The sequence below is a fragment of the Emydura macquarii genome, unplaced genomic scaffold, assembly GCF_026122565.2.
Source record: "Emydura macquarii macquarii isolate MOO-44397 ecotype Brisbane River unplaced genomic scaffold, CSIRO-AGI_Emac_v2 contig_2897, whole genome shotgun sequence".
Lineage (NCBI taxonomy): Eukaryota > Metazoa > Chordata > Testudines > Chelidae > Emydura > Emydura macquarii.
In genome coordinates, this window is record NW_027133034.1 from 40,750,140 (window position 1) to 40,756,139 (window position 6,000).

The following is a 6,000-nucleotide window of genomic DNA, read 5'->3' on the forward strand; positions in this document are numbered from 1 at the left end:
GAGCCTGAAAAAATGTGAAAAAAATGGCAAAAATTCATAATGATTAATCATTCATAAGGTTCATTTGTGTTTTCATTTCTCTATTTTTTTCCAAGTAAAGTAGCTAAGCAATAAAAAGTAAAAAGGCATAGTGACAAAATGGTATTGTAATCAACCACGTGATAAGGTCTTGATTAAGCAACTCTTACTCTCTCGTGTAATAGTCTTCAGGGGAACTACATGTGTGAGTAAATGCCTCTCAATGGAAGAGTTGTCGAATTGTGCACTAAGGACATGATCCAAATCAATGAGAGTCTTTCTATTGATTTCAGTGGAAGTTGGGTCACATGCTAAAGGTCTTGGTCCTGTAGTAGGTTGAGCAGTTGGGCCCCTATCCAGCAAAATACTTAAGAAAATGCTTAAATATAGCCATGTGCATTGTCCTGTATATATTAAGTTAAAGTTAAGCACTTGCTTAAGTGCTTTGCTGAGATATGGGCACAGTGCTCAGCCCCCGGTACAATTAAGTTGAAAGTGAACAGACCTTTGAGCCCTATTGTCTTGAACAATATATGAGATATTTTTAACTTGAAGTAATCCGAAGAAGTTTCTTGAGATGTCAGCTGTTGTGTGTAATAAGTTTTTCACTATAAATCATTATAATTTCAAGATAAAAATATAATTTTTTTAGGACTGGAGCTATGAAACTAAAGCATAGGATTGTGAGTTTGCACTCTGGGTTTTGTTCCCAGCTCTGCAACAGATTTCTGTGTGAAGTTTGGTGTGTCTCAAATACTACGTTAAAGAGGTGCAATTCCACAAAAAATGAATGGGAATAACATTTTACCTGCTTCACAAGGGTGTTAAAGCCCTTAATCTGTTAATATCTATGTTGCACTTTGAGAGTCTCTATATAAATGCTAAGTATTATTATTATGATGGTTTAGATCTTGTGCAATTTATTCACCCAAGTAATCTCATTAACTCCAGTGTGACTGTATGAGGGAGCTGAGCTGAATTTGTCCCAGCATAGGAATGAGTGTGTGAGTGGTTTAGCAGCTCCTGTGAAATGCTGAGCTCCCTGTTCATCCAATGTTTAGTACCTTGCAGGATCTGGCCCTAAGAATGTCTGTTTGTATCCATGAATGGACTGTATGTACACCTACACGTTAGCAGTTTCCTATTGATGAAATTCACTCAGTTGTGGAGGCCCAAAATGTAAATCACCCCTCCCCACCCCTTCAAATTGAACATTGGTACAGAAATCTAAATATGAACATACTCTATCTTTAGAATATAATCTCTTCTGGCAAGAACTTTTTTTTTTTTTTTTGGTTTCTTTCTTGGCACAGTTTGCAGTAACAATTGTACAATTTACTTATGCTTTTTATAGTGCTATATCCATCTATATATTATACAGTCAGTCATGTTAATTTTATTGTAATATTCTGACACTCAGCCTTCTATTAAATCATTTTTTAAATGTAATTTACTGTGTCTCCTTTGATTTTGTTTTTCTTTCTTCCTCTCCTTAACTCTACTGTTTTTGTATATCTTGGGTACCTTTTCCTTTGTTTTCAGTCTTGTTCCTTCTTTTCTTGTCTCTTGTTACTTCCCTTTCATTTCCTGTTCCCTTTTCCTTTCCTTGCACTATGTCCCTTCCTCGCTTTCTATTGTTTTCAATATCTTTCCCTCTCTCTCACACCCACTCTTTCTTTAGTAATCATATTTTCCTTTCTAAGCACTCTAAATCTGTTGCTCCTCGTCCTACTTCTGATTTTTAGAATATTCCCTCATTCTCTCTCTCCTCTGTCCCATCAAATTTATTCATTCTTCACTCATCAATCCATCCCAGTCACTCACCCATAGTCACTCTTAATGACCTTTTTGGATACCTCCCCTCATACAGTTACTCTCAGTACTGTCCCATGTCTTCCATAGTCACTAGAGCCTATTTGCTTCTGCCCATTCATTCATCTGCTCACCAGCATTCACTGACCCACTGCCTCACTTACGCTCAGGCATACTCAGCACTGAGAAACCTAATAAGATATCTTTTGGGTAGTGGTGTTGGCTTGGGGACTCAGAGGCCTGATTATGAATTGTTCTGGTGGCTGGATAGGTCACATAAGCCTAAATTGCTGCTTTCCTGGTTGGAGGTGGAGAAGTGGGGGTGGGGCCCAGAGAACCTAAGAAGAGCTGCTGCTGCCTGTGCCAACTTCTTGCATCACCAGAGTTGAGAGAACAGGCCAGCTCGTGCCCAGTAGCACCCAAAGCCTGGGAGAGTTGCAGAGGGAGAGGGAGAAATGTCCAGCTGCGAAGTCCAGATCTTCACACAGCCACTTAATGAGGCTTTGTGCTGGGGTTGTTTAATTTTCTCCCATGTGCTTATTTTCAAAATATAATTAAAGATCTATTTTATAGTGTAACTCTATAATCTTTTTCCCCTCCCCCCCTCACATTATGGACAGTTTAAACATTGTGGGACACATTGTTCTTTGCCTTATTCTTGTGCAACCCTACTGACCTCTTGGGAAGGAGTGACTCTGAAAAGGATTTGTGGATGATGGTGGAACACTGCTGAACATGAGCTCCCACTGTGACACTGTGGCCAACAGGGCTAATGCAATCCTTGGACGTGTAAAAGAGATCTTGAGTAGGAGTAAAGAGTTTATTTTACTTCTGTATTTGGCACTGGTGTGACCGCTGCTGAAATATTATGTCCAGTCTGGTGTCTACAATTCAAGAAGGATGTTGATAAATTGGAGTGGGTTCAGAGAAGAGCCAAGAGAATGATTAAAGGATTAGACAACATGCCTCATAGTGACAGACTCAAGGAGCTTAATCTATTTAGCTTAACAAAGAGAAGGTTAAGGGGTAACTTGATTATATCTATAAGAACCTACATGAAGAACAAATATTTAATAAAGGGCTCTTCAATCTAACAGAGAAAGATTTAACACGATCCAATGGTGGGAAGTTGAAGCTAGACAATTTCAGACTGGGAATAAAACATAAATATTTAAGTGAAAATATTTAGGAATTTGTACGGGATGTATTGGGGAGCTTCAGAACTTTTATTATTTCAGAGGAAACTTCCTGGATTTACTTTGCCAATGGTATCCTTGTACAATTTTCTGACCCAAAACACTCTGCCAACATTGATAATTTGAGAGTTCGTGGAATAGAGATTTGGACATACAACTATCTCTGATCCAGTGGAATACAATTTTATCAAGTGTTTAAAAAGCAACTATAGACCTGGGACTATGGCTTATTCACCAAATGATACTTTTTCGAATATACTGGTCCCCCCCCCATAGGCTAATGGTAAACTGACTGCATTGGAATTGTAATTCCATTGGTGTTACGTTAGCTCATGTTTTGGGAATGCCCTTGTATCAAGAATTCCTGGTCTGAGGTGGATCAAAGGACCACTTCGATACTGGATGTTAAATTGGAGTCATTCCCCTTAAGTTTCATTCTTGGATATATTCCTCATTCATGGAGATTACCTGGTAACAAGGCAGTGTAGTTCCAACATGCAGCATTGGTCACTAAAAAATTAATCCTACAAAAATGGCTCCCCACAAAATATCAATGCCTGGCTCAGTGATATGGCTGACCTTGCAGCTAATGAATGACTGGCATTTTGCAGAAAGGAATGCCTGAAAATTCAAAGCAATTTGGGCTGAATTTTTAGATGTCTATGATTAACGTAGAGTCGTCGTAGACCCTGAAGATAGATATGTTGCTTCCCCTCCCCTACCTTTACCCTAGCCCTTTTGATTTATTTTGTGTATTATGATGATTATGGTATTTTGGCATATTTGTTATATTTGGAAAACTTAATTTAAATTATGAATACATTTAAAAAGTGAGAGTAATTAACCATTGGAATAACTTACTAAAATTCGTGACAATCACTGACAATTTTTAAATCAAGATTGGATGTTTTTCTAAAACAGTGGTTTTCAATTTGCGGTACATGTAAGATTTCCAAAAGATTTCTAAAATATATGCTGTAGGAATTATTTTGGGGAAGTTCTAGGTCCTGTGTTATACAGGAGGTGAGAGTAGATAACCACAATGGTCCCTTCTGACCTTGGAATCTATTAATCTATCTATGAACCTGATTGCCATTTAAAAAAAAAAGTACAATATTTCTCTGTTAGGAACACACAGTGGGTCAAATTCTGTCCTGATTTGCACCCTGCACCAGTGAGTCAAATTTTGTGCAGGTCCTGTGCAAGGCTCTCTGTGCCACAGAAGACTCATTGAATTCTTGAATGGTCCATAAATCAAGGCCTCTGAGCTCCATACATATCAGGAGTGGCTGTTTAAACTGCTTTTCATGTAAACAGGAATGAAGGGGCTATTCTGTCCATACTTATGTGGAACCAGTGGCCAGGATGCTTAGGACATTAGGGTGTGGTGGGAAAGCAGCTCATACGCTGAAATTACAACCCTGAGGAACTGGTATATTCCATCCTCACCAACCTCCATTCAGTTCTCAATACAAAGCCTATTTACTTGGACTTTTTGCTGAAGGAGGGTAAATTTTGTCTTCAGTTACATGTGTGCAATCATATACTTTAGGGAAGAATTTGGTCCACTAAGTGTTCCTAATAACAGTGAAATACTTTGCAGCTTTTTATACTTTTTCTAGGTAAACATGTCATATGAGTGCATGAAAAATGCTTCTTTACTATTTTATGAAGGCTGGTGTATTTTCAGAAATGACCACATACATTTATGTTAAATCAAATCTGCTGACTGTATGTAAGCTAAGAAAAATGAATATTGTAGCTGTAGGCATTGTGGTGACCTGTTAGCCTGAATTTCATTTCTAAATCTTTCAGTATTTAAAATTTAATTTAGTTACCCAGGTGCATTTTGGCAATTAATTCTTATTTATTCATCTTTTTTTTTTTTTTTTACAGCTTCTACCCAGGATAAAAATAAGTGACACGTTTTAATGAAGGAGATTATCAGTGTTGTGTGTAAGTCCCTCATGTGAAAATGTATTACTCAGAAAGTTCTCTTATGTAAGGAGGCTACCAGTGTATGTAAGTCTTTGCAGGTTTGGGCTCGAAGAATAGAATGAGATTTCTTATATGGGCATCATTACTGATGTAAGTACCTGTTTGCAGAACTGGACCCAGATACAGTACAGCAATTTGCAAACATGCTGCTTCTGGATCACTGCAGGTATTTTCAAAAAAACTATTTCGCTCACTGGTGTTCATTAAATGTACATCATTGATATATGTTCCAAATGCCAATATAAATATTTTAAAAACTTTAGATATTATATTTTGTAGTAAACACAATTCATATGAACCTCAGTGATTCAAAATAGAAAGAGGTGGTGCTAAGGGCCCAAAATTGCAAACACTTAAGCATGTGAAGCACTATTGACTTCAGTGGGACTACTCGTGAGTAAAGTTACTCATGTTCTTAAGTATTGGCATATTGCATCCTAATAATGTCATCCCTCCAATACACAGACACACACACACACACACACACAAATCCTAGCCTCCTCAAAAAAAGATAAAGATTATGAAAAGCTGATAAATGTTATGGGTCACAGAGCTAAGATGCAAATTTATGTGAATTTGCAAGTTGCGTATGAGCAGACATACATGAGTATATTATAAAAACAAACACTTTGTACACTCATGCTAATTGTGCTCTTCTTTTAGGGCTAGATAGTGCTTTTACAACCAACTCTGCGTAGGTGGCTGTGTGCAGCAGATTCTCCTCCAGAAAGACACTAGGGAGGACACTTTGTCTTCCCTTGCTTCCTGTGTGTGGTAATCTCTGATTGATCTCTACCAGTAGCAGATTACCCCCCTGCCACAGCTCAGCTGTGAGTTGGAGGCATAGAGACAAGACTCTGCCCATTCTTCAGACCTCTCTGCCCACTCCTTGTCCAATATGTAAATATTAAATATATTGGATCAGATATTCCATTTACAGGAGGGAAAAACTCAGTGAAACTACATAAATCTCTTC

The 6,000-nt window shown here is 37.9% G+C and overlaps 1 long non-coding RNA gene across 1 annotated transcript in view; it reads left to right on the plus strand.

Annotated features, from left to right (window-relative positions):
* LOC137166939 (uncharacterized) overlaps positions 1–5,751 on the plus strand; it is a 28,349-nt gene extending 22,598 nt beyond the window's left edge. Inside the window, exons 2-3 of the long non-coding RNA XR_010923888.1 lie at positions 4,923–4,982; positions 5,688–5,751. This is a non-coding gene — a long non-coding RNA (uncharacterized lncRNA). The remainder of the gene's footprint in view (positions 1–4,922; positions 4,983–5,687) is intronic.
* Positions 5,752–6,000: the final 249 nt, after the last annotated feature.